Source organism: Salvelinus sp. IW2-2015, linkage group LG4q.2, assembly GCF_002910315.2.
Source record: "Salvelinus sp. IW2-2015 linkage group LG4q.2, ASM291031v2, whole genome shotgun sequence".
Taxonomy (NCBI): domain Eukaryota; kingdom Metazoa; phylum Chordata; class Actinopteri; order Salmoniformes; family Salmonidae; genus Salvelinus; species Salvelinus sp. IW2-2015.
The window spans coordinates 21113068-21134080 of NC_036843.1; the positions used below are offsets into that span (position 1 = coordinate 21113068).

General features: G+C 45.2%; 1 protein-coding gene across 1 annotated transcript in view; it reads left to right on the top strand.

Annotated features, from left to right (window-relative positions):
* LOC111962998 (neuronal PAS domain-containing protein 3-like) overlaps positions 1–21013 on the top strand; it is a 357900-nt gene that overhangs the window by 275404 nt on the left and 61483 nt on the right.

Genomic DNA, 21013 nt, shown 5'->3' on the forward strand with positions numbered 1-21013 from the left:
TGATACAGTGAATTATAAGTGAAATAATTTGTCTGTCAACAATTGTTGGAAAAATTACTTGTGTCATGCACAAAGTAGATGTCCTAACTGACTTGCCAAAACTATAGTTTGTTAAAACCTCTTTGGGCTAGATGGGACGGTAGCGTCCCACCTGGCCAACATCCGGTGAAATTGCAGAGCACAAAATTCAAAATACAATATTCGTAATATTAAACATTCATGAAAATAAAAGTGTCTTACATTGTTTAAAAGCTTAACTTCTTGTTAATCCAGCCGCTTTGTCAGATTTCAAAAAGGCTTTACGGTGAAAGCACACCATGCGATTATCTGAGGACAGCGCTCCGCATACCAAAGCATTACATTCATTTTCCAACCAAGCAGAGGTGTCACGAAAGTCATAAATAGCGATAAAGTAAATCACTTACCTTTGAAGATCTTCCTCTGGTTGCAATCACAAGGGTCCCAGCTACATAACAAATGGTCCTTTTGTTTGATAAAGTCCTTCTTTTTATCCCAGATAAAGTCAATTTAGTTGGCGCGGTTGACTCAGTAATCCACTGGTTTCCCTCGTTCAAAATGCATACAAATTCATCCCGAAAGTTACCAATAAACTTTGTCCAAACAAGTCAAACAACGTTTCTAATCAATCCTCAGGTACCCTAATATGTAAATAAATGATACCATTTAAGACGGAGAATAGTATGTTCATTACCGGAGATAAATAACGAAGTGTGCTCCCTTACCGACGTTCACCACAAAAACTACAGCCAAAATGGGAGCCACTAAGATAAACTACAAATTCTAGCAAATATTTCCCAAAACAAAGCCTGAATCTCTTTCTAAAGAGTGTTGACATCTATTGGAAGCCCTAGGAACTGCAATCTGGGAGGTATTCCATTGATTTCCCTATAGACAGGCATTTTAAATGGTGTCAACTCCCCAAAATTATTCAGGGTGGATTTTCCTCGGGTTTATGCCTGCTATATCAGTTCTGTTATACTCACAGACATTATTTTAACAGTTTTGGAAACTTTAGAGTGTTTTCTGTCCAATACTACCAATTACATGCATATCCTGGCTTCTGGGCCTGAGTAACAGGAAGTTTACTTTGGGCACCCTTTTCATCCAAACTTCCTAATACTGCCCCCTAGACCAAAGAGGTTAACTTAACAAGAAATTTGTGGAGTGGTTGAAAAATGAGTTTTAATGACTCCAACCTAAGTGTTTGTAAACTTCCAACTTCAACTGTATCAGGTCTGATTCAGTAGTATAGTATCCAGTCCTCTCCTCTCCAAGCCTTCCATTTCTCCCTCCTGAAGTGACAGGCTTTAGTTTGGAGGGAGATTAAGGCCTGCTGGAGAAGTGGCACAATGTGGTATTATAGGCTGAAGAGAGAGAGAGAGGGACAGACAGACAGAGAGGGGGGGGGCTGGAGAGAGGGAGAGACAGACAGAAAGAGTGAGAGAGAGAGAGAGAGAGACAGAGAGAGAGTGGGAGAGAGAGAGAGGGAGAAAGAGAGAGAGAGAGAGACTGACTGCTTTTCTACAAAATGTGTATCTTGGCTGTCACAGGCCTGTTAAAGGTTACTGTAATCTGTGACCACTGTAACACTTGAGTGGACTGAGGAGAAATGCCCTCTGCAGTTAACACTGGAGAGAGGAGACGAGAGAGAGAGAAGCAGAGGAGAGAGGAGGAGATAGGAGAGAGAGATGAGAGAGACAGAGACGAGAGGAAGAGGGGGGGGGGAAAAAGAGAAAAATGAGAGATAGAAAGAGAGAGAGAAGAACGAGAGAGAGATGAGAGGAGAGAAGTGAGAGAGGGAGAGAAAGAGGGAGCATCATCAGAGCGTATACAGTTCTGATCTGTATGTCTGTTTGGTTTGTGAAATTAGAAGACCTTGTCATTTGGCTGACAAATATTACTTTACTGCCTTGAGCTTGGCAATGTCCGCGTTATCCAGCATTTTCATATGATGGACTATGTTGGCATCTTTTTTTTGGGTTCTTGAAAGCATTTGGGTTATTAGAGAAATTAAGTATAAGGCTGACTTCATTCTCATTCCTGGCGCTGGTGCTTTAATCATAAACACTCAATCGTCAATCATTTACAGAATCAACGCCGAGAACATCTTTTGTGATCTCATATTAAACTTCCCCCGAATCCACCCCTTGGCAAAAATTACTCACATCGTTAAAAAATATTTAATTAGGCTGTAGTTTATACAGGTCTCATGGGGGAGTGGTGATTTGCATGAGGCAGGTCGCCCTATGTACTGTGTGAGGGAGATTGGATGTGAGAGGGGGTTCAGCGGGTCATAGTCTCAGCCAAGGACCACCATTTGCCAAGGTCAGACAGGTAGCTGGGTGTTTCCCCTGGGTCCCGTCCAGCACACCGGGAAGACAGCTCCAATTGCCCTTAATTACTAGCTTCCTTTAAGCCATTGACGGTCTGTTTTTATTTTAAAATCCTCTCAGCTTCTGATGCCCATGATGCTACAGCCATATCTGTGTAGCCTTTCCATTTGTTTTGGAACCAGGAGATAACTAGAGATATTCACTAGATCCCTGGTTATTAGATATTCTGCATGAGGAGGGGGTGTGATACCACTCTGGCATAGAAAACACACACCCACACAAGAGATGGGTGGGAGGACGCTGCTGCTTTGGCCCTCTATCCAAGTGATGCTGGGTTGTGACACTTGAGACCACAGGTTTCTTACTCTTCTGTCATTTAGACAGTATTGAAGATTTGCAGTATTATCAAAGCTGGTGTACCCTCCCTCCCTCCCTCCCTCCTTCCCTCTTTAAATCAGTAATAACATAGGTCTGGCATTAGTTATTCAAACCCTACAAGAACAGCAGTTTGCCATGTTAAGAAAAATATATATTTTTTAATTAAACTTCCATAGCTTTATGCCAAGTGTTATCAATTGAGGGCAATGTAATATGAATCATTAATACAAGAGTAATTATACTCTATCAACCTTATAATTTTCCATTTATCTAATGTTAAATGCAGTAATTAATTCTGAACCCTAGAGCCAACATCAATTTATTTGATTAGTACTTTACAAAGTCACACCGATATTTTAGAAGTGTAGGAGGGATTTTATATTTTTCTCCCTCCCAACAGTCATCTGAAATGTTACTTTCCTCATGGGATGGTGCTCTATAGCATGATAATATTTCATCATTAAATATGCACGTTTGAAGGCTTTGATTAATATTTAAGAGCTCTTATAAGTAAAATATTTACTGAGTGTACAAAACATTAGGAACACCTTCCTAATATTGATTTGCACCCCGTTTTGCCTTCAGAACAGTCAGAATAGTCTCAATTCGTTGGCGCACGGACTCTACAAGGTGTCGAAAGTGTTCCACAGGGATGCTGGCCCATGTTGACTTAAATATTTTGTCTTACATACACAATCCATGTCTCAATTCGGGGAGATAGGGTGGAGGGGGAGGGACGCGGATAGGGTGGATGGGGGAGGGGGATAAGGGTGGACGCTTGTGGGCTCCATACTGAGGTGGGCAGATGAAGTATCAAGGCGCAGTGTGGTTTTTCCCGCTCGAGGGGTGGATAGTGTGAACGGGGTGGGAGAGCTAAGGAGGGGGGGGGTGTGTCGGTGTGGTGTGTGTGTCGTGTGCTGTGTGTTGGGCTGCGATGTTAGTGTGTGTGGTGCGTGCGTGTGGTGGTGGTGTGTCAGTCGCCCTCGATTCTGTCCATGGTCGTCTAGGTCGTGGTTCGTTGTGCTGATCTGTCTCTCGTTTGGTTTGGTCGCCTATCTGTTATGTCTGGTCTGCTTGCTTGGTCTGTCCTGTCTGGTCTGTCTGTCCTGTCTGTCCTGTCTGTCTGTCTGTCTGTCTGTCTGTCTGTCTGTCTGTCTCTGTCTGTCTGTCTGTCTGTCTGTCTGTCTGTCTGTCTGTCTGTCTGTCTCTGTCTGTCTGTCTGTCTGCTTGTCTGTCTGTCTGTCTGTCGTCTTGTCTGTCCTGGTCTGGCGTCACTAGTCCAGTCGGTGGCGCACGTGTGCTGTCGGAATCTGAGTCTGTACCTGCCTTGGAGTCCTGTCGTGTATCCTGTCTCCGCTCTAAGTCTGTGATCGTCAGTCTGTACATGTCTGCCGATCTAGGTTCTCGGTCGCTGTCTGATTTGTTCCTGTCTGGACTCTCTAGCTCTGGGATGGTGCGTTGGGTACCTGTGACTTGTTCCTCGATGCTGATCTGTCTAGTCCCTTGTCTGTCTGTCTGCGCTCTGTAGCTTGTGACGCCTGTCTAGCTGGGCTTTGGGCTATCAGACTACCCTCGTGCCCATAGTCTGGTGCCCTAGTGTGACTGTCATGGCTCATCGCTGCTCGGTTGGTTATCGTAGTTCTGTGTGGTCCTGTACTGTACGTTGCGCATGCTCGATTCTGTCTTGTATCTGCTGTCATGTGCGTCTGTCTTCTGTGTACCTGTCCTGTGTGTGTGTGTGTGGAGGGCAAGCCGAGGGAAGGGAAGGGATGGGAGGAGAGGGATGGTGGAGTGGGACGGGCGAGTAATAGGCAGTTAGACATATAACGCATAAAGTTAACGCGCCGACCAGTAGTGAAGTCGTCAATCACCAGACCTTGTCGCGAGCCTGCAATGCGGGGCATAGTGCCAGTGAGCGATGACCAGGTGGCCGCTTTACACTCAGACTTTAAGGGCTTTTGTTGCGCTATACGATTTGCCATAGTTGGTGATACCAGTGGATGTCAAATGACTAAGCAGCTGTGGCTATAGTGCCTTACTACTATAGCAAACAGAGGTAGTAGTTAGAGTGTACGCCCTAGATCTTTAACTTCTTATGTGTGACGCTATCGAACTATCCCATCCTGACTCTCAGACCCCCCCATTGGTGTCTGTACAGTTGCGCGCATGTATATAAGATATCCTCAGCAGCTCGCAGATCAATGCAATTTTCCATAGGGGAATGTATAGCGAACTTTGGCACGTGAGTGAGACTCGACTCATTACGCAGCGCTCAGTGTGACTTGCCAGTGATTTACCCAACCCAGTCGGCTCCGGAGAGTCATAAGATGCTACCCAGCTTTCCAACGCGATGTCAGTTACATTACATTCTGCTCCTGCATAGACCGCTTCGCCTGTGGCTGCATAATCAACTGTCAAGGGTTAAAGATCAGGCCGCTGGCAGTCGTCTCTTGCGAATACGTAGCGCATAAGACTGGGTTGCTATTAGAGGAAGCTCTTACGTTCGAACACGCTATCAAGTCCACGAGTGGTCAGCACGCATAGCTCGCCAGCAGAATAGGTGACGGACTGTAGTATGCGAAGCGCGTAGCGTGTAAGATAATATTCGGCCTGTTTGTTGTCGCTAGAACTCTCCACTGAGACGGACGCGATAGATTCCAATACTGCCTTGGGCCGAGTAAGAAAGCAATCAGACCTTCAGCAACAAGTACCTGGTCTCATTAGTTCGAGTCTGAAGCTTACATGAATGGGATTTCCATGGGCCGAGCGCAGCTTGCATGACACACAGCCTCACTGACTTGCTACGGCCGCATAGCCGCTAAGGTGCCAAGAGGATGATACCAGTGGTGTGTAGGTATGGACAGAATGCTTGTGACAGTCACTCATTATATGCTTGGGTATCTCCGGAGGCTACAGTGGAGATATACCACACGTTCCGTTCTTGGAGTATCGGTAAAGAAGTCGTTCCAGACGCTTCACCATCTGGTGCAGCGGCACTAAGTCAGAAACCGACACCAGACCCGCAATCCTGCCGGGTTTGGCGGACGCCAGCGAGAACCGCTACCCACTGCTCCAAAGGCATAAGTGCAACTTAAATCTCTCAATGGCGCTTGAGGAAGGAAAATAACACGAGTTGTTATATGGTTACTTAGCGACTGTATATGTAGTCTGTGGTATGTCATTTTACAGGAGTTATTTTTGTCGGTGAGGCCGACTAAAGGATAGAACCACCATGTATTTCTTTAAGAGTATTATTCTTAGCTTCGGAAAGATGGAGATCGAGAAAAATAACTTCCATTATAGTACTCCGCAAAAACCAAAATAGCCAACTATGAGTCGCATTTTGGATCTATATTTCCTAGGGCGATGCTTTGTCTATATCCATGCACTAAGTAAACTATATTGTATTGGCTGTGGCAACCGGTGATTTACAGCGAAGGCCCGCGTAGGTTTCCCCTGTTTTATAGCCATGACAATACGTCAGCCCCAGCCTCGGGTTGCTCGGACCGTAACGCAGAGTGCGTGTTGACCAGTAGTAAATCACATCCGAAGATTGAGTATGGGGTTTTTGAATATTTCTTCGGTTGGCTATGACTTAGGCTGTGTAGTCATGCAAATCCGCGGCTGCGACTACCTTCTTAAAATAAGTTGCCCGCACAGTAGCAGCGTGGGGGGAGAACCGCATCATGCCAACCACCAAATGACAGGAGAAGCCACACGATTGGAATTTAGTCGTTAAGAACATGAAGATCGGGGAGAACAGAACGCACGGACTAGAGCGAGTGAATCTATCGCGCAGCTAGTTTCGCGGACCACACAGCACGACATCAAGGGGTCCGCACTCAGCAGACTTTCACACTGATATTGTGACTCATGTATGAAATTGAGGTTGGCAATTCATATACTTTGGGAAGGCAAAAAGTCCACATTATCGAGGTCTCTCAATTTTGGTATCAGCTGATAATTGACTATGTCAAACCGGCATTTTTTATAGTGGAAAGGGCAGTTATTTGCACCAAGTAGAGGGCAGGCCAACCGATCACGAAGCTCGTTCGTTCAAGTCAAGTCCCATATACACGAGGGGGACCCAATACTTCCGTATTAATACTCCATGATTTGGTAATGAGATGTCGCAACCGATGCAGGAGTTCCACATACTGTATGGAGCTTTATGTTACGAGGTTGCCTGAGCATTAGATTACAAATAGTTATAAAGATAGAATGTAGAATATGACTATGTTGATATGAGAGTCGATAAGATGTGAGTGTAGGTGTTTACGTGCGGAATACATTAGATACGATAGAATAGATAGATAGATAGATTAGATAGATAGATAGATAGAATAGATGATAAGATAGACAGACAGACAAGACAGACAGACAGACATGAGCAGAGCTCGAGGTGATCGCTGCGTAAAGCTGTGGCTGGTAACTCAACGTACCAGGCGACGTGTTACGGCATGACAGACAAGACAGCAGACAGACATGCCGAGGACGTAGGTACGACAAGAGACCTATCAGACAGACCTAAAGTACACAGACAGAGAACACAACAAGAACTCAAGACGAGGAGCACGAGGAACAGGAAAACAAGAGAGAACGAAGGAACACGGGGATCAGAATATAAGCAGATGACACGCCACACACGAGCGCCAAGCGAGAAAGAGAACATGACACAGACGTAGGCCACACGGCGCAGACACGAAAGAAGGTGGAGACAGAAAAGAACACAAGAAGACGAGGGAGCATGAGGCACGCACAAGCACACAAGTTATGATACAACAGAAAAGGAGAGTCCAAATGGGACGTATGAAGCATGTGGCAGAATAGGGAGAATAGGCGGAAATACTGAGAACGACCATGAAAGAAGGGTTAGAAGTGGGGAAATGTAGGTTGAGAGAGGATATGGATCATGGCATTCAATAAAGCTGTAATGAGCAGAGAAACACTAGGACTTATGACATAGAAACAATCAAAGAAGAAAAGACTACAAATAGAAGTACCCACTTAAAATCAGATGGTAGGTGAGGTCTCAGGCCTGTGCTACGTAAACTCGAATAAACACGATGGTCACGCATACTTGTGGGTTTTCACACGCAAAAGGAAAATTATAATTGTTCTTTTCGTTCACGACAAGATGAGGCAACTCTAATAGAGCAAGGAAAAATTTAATCCGAGAGCGAGTTATATACTCGAGAAAAATTTCTCTCTGGGCTGATTGTTTGCGCATGATGCTGGCTGCCTATTAACAAAAAGCAGGGAAGAGACACAGAGAAAGCATAAAGGTAATAATAAGGAGAACAAGTTCTATGTTTCCTTGTCTTTTTAATAACGCACACAAGCATTAATTACTGCCGTTTTTAGAGAACATGAGAGTGAGGGTGTAGATTGTGAGGCTGTGGATATGTGTAAGCACTAACTACTATAGGTTGTAGTTAATAGTCGCATACTGTTAGTAGTGGATTTTTATCTAAGAATACTTAGTTTGTAATTGCGTTTATCATCGAACTAAGGTTTTTTCTTGATTCTTCTGGTAAGCTCAACGAATCCATGCTTTCCTTACTTTAGTTGAGTGACCCAGATTAACAATTACATGTCCATACGCAACAGACTCATTATGTAACAACACTGTAATTGAGGGGGATCGACTGGCCGGGCATACGACGTCACACAGCCACTGTCCCTCATCCTCACTCTGGGGACGTAGAGATGGGCAAGAGTGACGGCGCAGGCGCACTGGTCATCAGCTTGGCACTAATGTTGGCACACGAGTCATCATACAAGCCCACCTCGCGTATATCCACTAGGCACCTCATTGGCACAGAGTCACATCACACTGGGGTGATCACTGGTCACTAATGGGGCACAGAGTCATCACCACTGGTATACACTGGCACTATGTTTAGACTGCGGCCACAGAGTCATACATCGTCCACTGGTATCAAGTGGCAGCTATGGCACAGATATCACGAGCACGCACTGGTATGGCAGCTGGCACTATGGCAGCAGGGCGCATCATACGCCTCGGTCATCCTACTGGCAGTATGGCACAGAGACATACATCGCAGCACTGGTATCTACTGTGCCACTTATCGGGCGACATAGGAGTTCATACACCACTGGTATCACTGGCACTATGGCATATAAGGGCGAGTCATACACGCACTGGTTACACTGACTTTTCAGTGATGGCCACAGAGTCATACACGCATCTGTATCACTGGCACTATGGCACATGTATCATACACGCACTGGTATCACTGGCACTATGTGCATAAGAGTCATACACCACTCGGTATAAAAACTGGCACTATGGCAGGCAGACGTCAATACACGGCGCCACTTGGTATAACTGCACTTATGTGGTGCACTAGAGTCATACACCACTGACAGTTGGCACTGGCACTTATGGGCGAGCAGAGTCATATACGCCTGGTTATCACTTGGCATAATGGCACAGAAGTCATTAGCACCACTTGGTATCTACTGGCACTATAGAGGGCATAACCCTCAAAAGAGTTCATACACCACTGGTATCTAATGGCACATGGCACAGAGTGGTATCAGCAGTGGTTTCAGCTGGCACATATGGCACAGGAGTTTACGCCACTGGTATCACTGTCCACCACCAGGCCTCAAGCGGCACTAATGGCCACCGGAGTCTAATCACTGATCTGGTTATCATGGCACTATGGGCAGCAGAGTCATGGAAGCACCACGGATATACACTAGGCACTATGGGGCAAGCAACAAGAGTGGTAGTCAGCATGTGGTATTCACTTTGGTCACTATGGCACAGACGTCATAACACGCACTGTATTCACTGCACTATGGCACAGAGTCATACACCTACTGGTATCACTAGGCCACTATGCAGCAGCAACCTGGAGCATACACCCACTCCGTATCACTGGCACTTTAATGGCACAGAGCTCATATACCACTGGTGATGCCCACTGGCACATGGCACAAAAGATGAAGTCATAGAGCACCCACTAGGTATTCAGAGCTGCGAACTAATTGGCACAGAGTGCATACACGCACTTGGTATCACTGGCACTATGGCAGCATGAGTCATACACCACTGGTATCTACTGGGCACGTATGGCAGCACGAGTGGTATCACAGTGGATAATCACTGGCAGCTACATGAGGCAGCCCAGCCAGTCATATGCACCAGCATGGTCATCAAGGCACTAATGGGCACGTGAGCCTCATACACCACTGGTATAACTGGCACTATGGCAGCAAGAGTCATACACCACACCTGGTCATCACTCGGGCACTAGAGATTGGCACAGAGTGGTATCAGCAGTGGTATCACTGGCAGTTAATTTAATCAGAACGTTATGAGACACTTCAATTCTACTTTGATGAAAGCCAAACAACACACTTGTTTATGGGCAAGGGATGTGGCTATGAATCAGTCAATATAGCTTAGAGCAGAGAGCCCACGAGGTGTAAAGGTACTCGATGTAATAATCATGTATGTATAAGTAGTCGAGTGATAAAAAGACGCAGGTGTAGGTAGGTGTTATTCTTTATGTACGTAGTGAGTGATAGTCGTTCACGCCAAGACAGATATGAAAAGGGTGGCAGGTGCCCCCAAGGAAACATGCACTTCCATCCTTTGTCGTTGGAGGGCCTGACGACTATATGTGTAGATATCGTGTGTGTGTGTGTGCGGTGTGTTACGCGTGATGCGCGTGTGCGCGCTTAGAGTGGCGTGTGGTATGTGAATATGGTGTGTGTGTGTTGAGTTGTTGTCGCTTTCGAACGGCGTAATCTGCCGATGTTCTAATTGACTGCAACATCTGTCTGAGATGAACTTTTATGATGTGTATTGAGGCCACATGGCCTCTGCAAATTCGGCACTTAGTCTAAGATCCTTTCGGGCGCTATACACACAGCAGTGACACACGCTCGTCCTCGCCTTCTACGCATGTGAACTCCCACAGACGAGAATCCTCTAAGAATCGAACAGTTTGCATGCGGCTGTTCTCTAAGTATTAGAGAAGAGATAGAACAAAAAAAAGAGACACAGTGAGAAGACTGAGATGAACATGGGAAAGGAGCGCTTGAATGTGTGTATGTATAAATACTACATCCCTCCTTCCGTCGAGAGGCTATGAGCAAACAGCAAGGTAATATAAAGCTGGTATTAGTGCTAACACGGGGATTTGATTGTGTTGGGTTCTCTCTCAACAAGCGTGAGGACTGTTTTTATTCACTTACTTGAGGTTGATTAGGACAGAAGTCTCATGCATCATGTTTGGGAATTTGTGTATATAGGTCTAAGGAGGGCCGGATTGTTATAGTAAGCGCGAGATTTGTGGTTCAGACACTCAGTGGTTGTTCGGCTCGGTGTTTCGAGCTCTGGAGCAAAGTACTACAAGAGAGAGAAGACAGCGGCGCTTAACACACTCTGTACAATATCACAGCCCTTCTCTCACAATCAACGAAAGATTTACCTTGCTGCACACGACGATAGCGCTGCCAAAGATTGGATAACATTGCTCACTGCACCTACGCTGGAAAGTCAGTGATTGCTACCATCAACTGACGATATGTAGGACCGCTAGTATTGCCAGTCTAGTGACGTGGGCTTAAACTTGCCAACTGGAAACGAGTATCATTTGTCTTCCGTTGTATATACTTATGCACAGAACAGATTTGGAAGTCAGTTATGATCACACCAAGCATTAGAGGAGAGGGCTGCTCTCTTTGCTCGCGCTTATGTCGAATACACTCTTTGAGGAACTACTGTTGTGACTTCGGTAAGCACATCTGTGATGCCATTAATGGTACATGAGATCTTGCTACTGTGTTCTCCTTCAGGTAATTGTGATAAACCATGATTTAACTTTTAAGTGATCTTGTCTTCTCGCTCCTGCTTTTACTACAGATTATGGCTCAGAGAAACTCATGCTTACATTTTAACAATTACCCGGACTGCTCGTGTGTGAGAAGTCCTCATCTGTTATCAACGTTACTAGGAACAGCCATGGGATGCACTGTCTTCACAGGCACAGTCATACATACTCTCGGTCCTTCACTTGCGTATCGAGCCAGTCCAGACTGAGTTAAAGGCTAGGCCCAAGATGTGGATGTGTCGCTATTTAATCTTGCGAGCGTTCAATGCAATATCAACTCTCCTTCCGTGGACCCATCCAATAGTGCCTCACTTTAATACAAGTAAAACTTAAATGCATGCTCTTTCAACCGATGCTGCCTGCACCTTGGACCGCGGCTGTCCAGGACATCGACTACCGTCCTGTACGGCTCTGAGACTTAGAATATGTGGCACTGTACAATAATCCTCGGTGTCTGGTTAGACTGATAAAACTCCTCCTTCCAGACCACTCATGCTAAAGAACATCTCCATCGAAAGTCATAAATATCTAGAATTGTGCTTCCTATTACCGCAACAAAGCATCCTTCACCATGCTGCCAAAAGCATACCCTTGATAAAACTGACCATACCCTAAAATGCAAATCCTCCTGACTTCGTGATGTATTTACAAAAATAGCCTTCCAAAACCCCTACTCAATAAATTGGATGCAAGTTAATTCAGCGGAGTGCCATCCGTTTTGGTCACCAAGGGCCCCGATATACTACCTGCACGCAACTGTGTTCTTGGGCTGAGCAGCGGACCTATAAACTCGTCGGTGGTGGCGTGGCCCTCTCGCTTCATACTCGTAACGCCAAAACTCCACTGCTCCAGTCATCTATCAAGACCCTGCTTAGGATAAAGTCCCCCCTTACTCAGCTCGTTCTCTTGGTCCCATAGCAGCACCTTGTACCTGTACCGCGATACCTCAGCAGGATTAATACCCAGTCTCTTGGTCACCCCCAACACCAATTCTTCCTTTGGCCGCTCTTCCTTCCAGTTTCTGACTGCCAATTGGACCTGGACGAGGAGGACAAAAATTTCTGAAACTAGGCAACACTTGATCTCCCTCACTAGCTTTAAGCACCAGCTGTCGAAGCAGCTCATATGAATTACTGCACCTGTAACATAGCCATCTAATAATTTTAGCCCAAACAATACGGCGTCTTTACCATAACTGTATTTTATTTGGATTTATATTATGCTGGCCCTTTGCACCTTCCATTATTTCTATCTCTACTTTACACTTTCTTCCACTGCCAACACAACCATTCGCAGTGTTGTTAGTTGTTTGAGTGGTTTTCTACTTTGTCGTATAGGTTGTCGATTTGACTTCGCGAGCGGGATAGTGCCTTTTTATATTTTTATTGATTTATATTATAACTATTATGAGTTTGGCCTTGATCGTCCACCTTATCTCCGCTTTCTTACCCGCGCTCGAACCCATTTGGCTCCCTGAATCTAACTGGTATCTATTCTCTGACTTCACTTTCTCATTCTGATAAATCAGCATTGCATACGTTGTTAATGTATATGTGTTACACTCACCTGGTTGTCTCTCACATCCTATGCGTGTTGTTTGGTCATCGCCCCAGACTAGTCTGATGATTACTACTGGGTTCCTTCTTCTTTTCGCTCTCTTACCATCGTAGGCATGATGCTGTTTACTGGTCTGTCCTCGCCATTGTCACTAATCGTAAAGGAAACAGCCCGTGTTTCTCAGGTAGTTTCATTGGACGCCTACCTATGCGTCTTATTACACTGTTAACAGCGAGGATCAGCGACTAGTATTATACTAAGGGGGGTCTTTCTTTCTTCTTTCCTGCCTAGTAGCATGTTGCTGTTTGATTCCTTTAGGATCGCTAACGCACCCTCGCTATATGCCGATACAGTGGTGGTGCCTTTCAGATTGTCTGTTTAATCTGTCTCTCTCCGCCCATTCATAGGATCTTGTTTCTGTTAACTGGTCATGGTTGTTGGAGGTCCCCTGGACTACCTCACACGCATAACGCTCTCCAGACATTCGCACTGTCCAATGCTATTCTCCCCTCTGCAGAGTCGTCACCTCAGAGGCCAGGATGTCTGGGAAACAAGTAATCCTGTTTACTGTCTCCTCTAAAGCACTTCCAGACAGTCCTGTTACTTCACCGCCCAGTGTGTCTTCGTTCCCTCTAACACCAGACCAATCTACACAGCTGATGGTAACTGACAGTCTTCCGTATTTCAGGCACTTTTCAATTTTCAGAGACAGCCTGGTTAACTTAGAAACAGTCCATATGATCATTCTAATCCTGTGCTCGCTCACCAGTCTGTCCAGACTAATATGATTGACTTGAGATGTTCGCTAGCTCTGTGCCTTCCGCAGACAATTAGCATGTTATCGTCGATCTTTCTGGGCTTCCTATGTAAGGTAAACCTTGAATAAAACACTAATACCATGCCTGTACCCAGGTCAACATTGTCGTTACGCACATATTTCTGCAGACCCACCACATTCCTCGGCTTAAGCTCGAGCTGTCTCCTTCCCAGACAGCCACGCTGTTACATATCGATTCTTCTCACATCCATTTGCGCATCCACAACGATTACAACACTGCACGGACACGTGAGAGATGGTAAACAGATCGTAGGACATTCAATTAAACAGGAGCAACGTTCTGGAAGGGTTAGAGTAGACGAGACAGTAAAGACTCTGCTGGAAGGGAGAGAGAGACAAGTTAACATGTGCCCTGAACTGGAGAGAGAAGTATCGAGTAATGATTAAAAAGCAAACGAGGAGCTACGCATCTGTTTCTGTGATAGGGCGAGAGAGAACAAAAGACGCCTGTGCTAGAACTTGTCGTAGGGAAGTGAGAAGAAATGAACAGCGAGTATAGAATGGGTTTTGTCCAAACTCAATGGCACTTTTCTGTACTAGGGAAAGCTTACTAGACAGGTATCAACGGAGCTGTCTGAAAGGGAGAGAGACAGTATATCATGAACTGTTCTGGAAGTAAGGAGCAGAAGATACAGAGTGAGTGCAGCACACCTTATTTGTTTGTACTGGATCACTTAACAGGGATCGTGAAACAAATCTTCGTGCACGCGCAAATTTCACAGAGAGAGAGAAAAGCTTTATTGTGTGTATGAGAAAATATCTCGTAGAAAGGAGGTAGATCGTTATACGTTCAATGTCAGGTCATGGCACGAATGGAAGCAGAGAGAGCAGTAGAATATCTGTTCTAACAAGTGATAGTGCGTAAGATTGAATATGAACATGTTATTGGAGATCAGATCTCGTCATGGATAAGTACATCTAATGAGATTATGGGTAGAGAAAGAGCAGTTGAATAAGCAGACATGGTACGGAAGTGGAGAGGCGGTTATTAATTTGCACATCTGAGGTAGTGTCGCACATCAAGTTAACGTCGTGTCTGAGCAGCATGTGTTGGAAGAGGTACGGACAAAGTTGATAGTCGGTAGGTACGCTCCTATTGTAATAACATATACAATAAAGTTCTAGGATAATCATCTTAATGAAATCTTTATGCTTGGTGAAATAATTATTGATTATTGGTTGGAGACCAATAGTTGGCTTTTTTAGATTTGCTGCTATTTAAATATATCATTATATAGTCTCTATATGTATTGTCTTTGTGTTAGTCAGTTCGTGGCACTGACTGTGCGTTATGTTATGTTGCTGAAATAGCAGGCGTCACCATTACACTATTTGAAATTCACAACCGATTGATTCGGGTTTGGATTTGTGTGCTGTTGTCTAGGTAAAGGTGATGGTGGCGTGAAATAGTCACGATTAAGCAAACATTGTATGCTAAGTCAATGAATTCGCAAACTTACAGAAAGGCAAGAAAATTAAGACGCAAAGACTCTTACTTAAATTAACATCATATGACTGTGTTTGATCGTAGATCAATGAGCTTTGACACAAAGGATTACAGAAGTGTGGTGTATGTTCTTTCTACCCAGCATTTTTTAGTAACAACGATTCATATTTGGCAATAATCTACTAGTTACATTTTTCTACTTTATGTTAGTTTTTCTCACCTACAATTTTCGTGGTAATCAATTTATTGAAGAATATATAGTTACAGGGGAGGGTTTGTCTGTATCATCATGGCTAACATCGTGTTGAAGTCCTTAAAGGTTTGGGTTTATTTTGGGTGGTCTTAATACGAGAGATGATTTTACAAATTTTTTTTTTTATGAGCGATGAGGGAATGCTTTAGCCCTATCGAAGAGATATTACATTGGATACGGCAGTAATTGAGAAGGATGAGAAATTAGTATTTATAAAAAATAGGTGGGGCCAAAATTTTTTGTGTGATGATATAATTATTACTTATCTACGCACTGGCACCGTCCAACCGACATCAAGGAACAACCACTCTAACACTTTCTCATGCGCTCTCCACGTTGACCGAATACGTAAGTTTCAGATGCTATTAAAAATTGCTTGAGTCTGATATAAGGGTCATTTGCCTGTACATGGTCAGCTAGTAGATTTTCGAAGGTCGAGAGACCATGCGTCCTCTCCGACAACACAACCCACCAACGGCTCACAGCTCGCTTATCACTACACACCACAGCACCTCGACGATACCAAGAACCGGACAAGCCAAGCCACATCGGGTATGTGTCCGAGGAGGCAAACACCGTACACATAGTGAACTGGTCGACATGCCACCTGTGCCCGGAAACCAACCAATGTATGCCGTTGGTGCACAATGAGAATAAGGTTATACAAAAGTAGCCGCATTGATCAAGAAGAAGTACCACTCAGCCTCAAGAGCCAATGTACATACGATCTATGATCACTCATATAAGTATAAATGGCCGCGGGTAATCAGATTAGACGAGCATCCTAGAAAAAAGATGCCCGAAGATAATTATTATTTTACATATTGTATATGATTCATAAAGATGAATTTTAGATTGTATTAATATAATTTGGAACCGACCTTGGTATCCCCAATGTTCCGAGCAAAGTGTTCAGTTGAACTTTGGGATGTGCAACTCAGATTGCCAAGAAAATATCAGATCAAGGAGAGCAGGTAAGAGTCTTCATAATATTGATACTTGGAAAAAGCGGAGCAAAAGAAGAAATAGGTGAACAGATAAACTTGGGGATACGATTGGAATGAGAGAATATTGAGACGGTCCCGCTATGTTGCTAAACACAGAAAGATGCTAAGTAAATCTGACGAAATAGTTGCTAATGGAGGTAGTATCGGCACGGGAGAAGCCCAGGGCGCTAAACTAGAGAGGGTTAGACGAGTCTGCAGAGTCCACAACTAGTGCTGCTGTAGGAAGGGAAGTGAGCTTGTAAGCTATGTATTCTAGTCTTCACGAAGTGTCGCGTAGAGTTAGGTAGGAACAGCTACGAGGAGTGGGCAACTTGTCTGTGACTGGGGCGTTAGATGAAGATCAGTAACGTACAACGTAGAGACGTGCGTGTCTAAAGCAAGGGTGAGCAGAGAGAGATCACAATACCCATATTATAGAACTGGGCTCTGTCTGTGATACTTAGGTGAGAGAGACACCGTATAACACAACACACATGTCTAACGCTGTAAGGCTGCTTTGCAGACACGCACGCACAAGTAAAAAAACGAGTCGTTGTCGCTGGAAGCCTGTCTAGAGTTATAGCCGGGAGAGGATGAGCGCAGTAACAAATGCCAGAGACACATATTTGTTCTGAATATGGGAACCTCATATAGGGGCAAGTATAATTACTGTTAATAAACAAATGGCCACATTGAGGATTGGTATGGACATTGAGTAATGTAATCTCGTGTCGTCCAATATTCGGATGTGAAAAGATTAACCTAAATATGTTTAAGTGTCAGGAAGACTTGTCAGCAGTTCAGTGGCATCAGTGCGGCTAAGTCCGCCTTACCACAAGTCTCGCTGCACCTTGTCTCCACCATAAGATTATAACTCTGAGTATTTGGCGCGGGGGCATGTGATATTGAATCAGATTAGAGGGAAACCTTTGCTCTGGCATGGAGAGGTGGATGTGTAGTTAACATTTCAGGAGTGATCAAAGGGGGGAAGAGTTCTATTATGACTTGAAAACTGTGGATATCAGTATAGATGTCTAGTTCTGGTGGAGTCTACATGTAAACAGGAGGATACGAGGCGTCTAATTTCCATGTGCTCAGCTGATGTGTGTGTCCGTACAGGTCATAGAAAGGGAATGGCGAGCATGCTGGCTCATACCTATCATAAATTTCTACTTAGACAACATTTCTAAGACTGAGGTAGATGCTGGCAGCATATTGATACAAGGCATATTACGCGTTCGACACACAGCACTCACACAACACTTCACACACTGAACGAGGAGTAACACACAACACTCACGGCGCAGCAAGCTGCACAACGAGTCGTCGACGAATGACTGATGGCTGTTGTTCTGGTTCACGAATGTCTGGAGTGGATGGAATGTCCTATTACCCACGTTTGTAGAATCACGCGCTGTTAGGTGTGGAGACACTGGCGCCATCATTTTCTAGTGTAGTGTCGCTTACAACGCGGAGAACGCACATAACACAGCACCGCACAGTTCAGCATATTAGTCAGCTCAGTCAGAAGCTTTCAGTGAACCGTGGTATTGGCACGAGTAAGGAGGAGCAAGCACATGAGATCCGGACGACAACAGGATAGAAGTGACAGTTTTTCCTTGGTGGAAGTCACCGGCCACCGCTGGAGTGGGCCGTCTTGTCCTATCTGTCTGTCCGAACTACACTCAGCTAACAGCTTACAGATATACACCTACCTACAGCCTGTCCTGCTTATCAGCTGCACTACTAAGCTACATGATATACATCAAGTAGGCTACACGCCTGTGAGCTCTTCTGGTCGTAAGGGGCATTGAGCCGATTCATAGGCACATACTGCTAAACAAAGCGATGTTAGTTTGGTCTCATCAAAGTGGGAATTGGAATCCAACGTTCTGATTAAATAGTTGCCAGTGATACCACTGTGATACCACTCCTGTGGCCATAGTTGCGCAGTGATAGCCAGTAGGAGTATAGGGCCCGAGCTCGTGGCCATAAGATGCAGTGATACGCGAGCTGGTGATAGTTGACTCCGTGCCCTGTGCCAGTGATTAGACCTAGTGGTGTATTTGATTGTGTGCCATAGTGCCAGTGATAGCACTGTGATATACACTCGCACTCTGTGGCCATATGCGTGCCAGTGATTTTACGCATAAGTGGTAGTAATGACTCTGTGCCATAGATGGGGCCCAAGTGATGATCTAGTGGTGTATTGAGCTGGGCTAGTGCCATACCGTGCCAGTAGAATAGCATTTGGATTTTTTATGTTGTGTTGAGGATGTGTTTGACGCGCCATGGGAGTGGTCGTATGATTCTGTGGCGCATAGTGCAGAGTGATAACAAAGTGGTAAAGCTCATGACATCTGTGGCCACTATGGGGAGTGGCCAGTGAAAGGGTAACAGTGGTGTATGACTCTGTTAGGCCCATAGTGCCTAGTTGATAGGCTCAACCAAGTGGTGTATGAACCTGTGCCATAAACAGTGGCCAGTGATCCCAGTGTAGTGGTAGGGTGACTCGTGTTGCGGCATAGTGCCATGGATCTCGACTTGTGATACCGCACTCTGTGGCATAGTGTCCAGTGATAACCAGTGGTCAGTAATGACTAGCATGTGGACATAAGGTGCCGCAGTTGACTCAAGCGAGATGGTGTAATGACTAAGTGCGCGATGGGCATAAGTGCCACGCTCGAGATAGCGCAAGTGGCCTGTATGACTCTGTGCATAATGTGCGAGTGAAGTGAACGCACTGTGATAGGTCGTCCACTCCCTTGTGGCCATATGGTGCCTAGTGATAGAGGTTTGATCGCCAGTGTTAGGTATGAAGCTGGCTGTGCCATAAATCGTGCGCAGATGATACCAGTACGGTCGTATTGACTCCGTGCATGCAGTGCCATGTGATAACGCAGTGGTATAAGACCTGATACTGTGGCGCAGATAGAGTGGCGCAGTGAACCAGTGAGGTGTAGCCGTAGACCTCTAGATGCCATAAAGTGCAGTGATACGCAAGTGGTGTATTCTGACTCATGTTGCCTATAGTGGGCCGAGTAGATCCCAGTTGGTGTATGGACTCTGTGCCATAGTGGCGCAGTGATTACCAGTGGTGTATGACTCTGTGTGCCATAACAGAGTGGCGAAGTGATAAGCCAGTGGTGAAGTGACTGACTGATGCCAATAGTAGCGAGTGTTCGGCCCAGACCGAAAGTGGTAGTTGACTCTGTGCTTAGTGCGCAGTTGAACAGGTGGTGTATAGATCTGTGGCCATAAGTGCCCGTCGATACGCCAGTTGGTGTAGTGACGTTTTCTGTGTTTGCCATAGTGGCCGTGTATACCGAGTCGGTAATTGACGCTGATGACCATGTCGCCCAGTGATACCAGTGGTGTTGACTCCTGTTGCCATAGGCCCAGTGATACCAGTGGTGTATGACTTGTGCCATAGTCGCCACGTGACTACCAGTGGTGTAATGACTCTGTGCATAGTGGCCATTTTGTTTGGTGTGATCCCATAGAGTAGTGGGACTCTGTGAGCACTAGTCGCCTTAGTGATGCCAGTTGTGTATAGATCCTGTGCCATACGCTGCCAGTGATACCAGTGGTGTGTGACCTAGCGTGTGCCATAGTGCCAATGTGACCAGTTGGTGTGTGACTCCGGTGTGCGCAGTGCCGACGCCTAATAAAGTGGTTGTTAGCAGTAATCCGAGAGTGCTGTTGGTATGCTATTTATGCATAACTAAAGTAAACATGATTCTTGACAGTTCCCCAGACGATCAGAAAAAAGCCTTTTTAGTTCTGTAAACACATCACTTGTTCTCTTGTTATCTAGCAACATGTCATTGTAAATCATGCTATGGTACGCTCCCTAGCTCATCTTACCTCCTCTCCTGTCTTGACAAACATCGCTGTTTTGAATTTCCCTAGTGATGTGCTCTGATGTCTCTCCCTGGCTTTTGTTAATTAGGTGTGTCAAATGGCGCAAAGGACCAAACAGCCACCGAGGATTTATCGGATAACGACGGTGACGAAGCCGACGGTATTGTTTCCTTGGTGACCCAAGCAGATGGTGCATGGTTTATCAGTCGTACGTCAATCAAATCACAATCATTATTGGTCTCATTTGGATCTTGATTTAAATAGTCAAGGCATTTTACAGTTATAGAATGAGCAGCCAACCATACAAAAGACCAATCATTAAGCGATCATGGCTTTTCAGGTTCTGGCATCACAATTTAAGCCACTGTCTGTTGTAAAGTGTGTGTGTGGCGTGGCGTTGCGTGTGTGCGTGGCGTTGGTGCGTACGTGCGTGTGTGTGCGTGAAACCCCGCGTACGTACGCT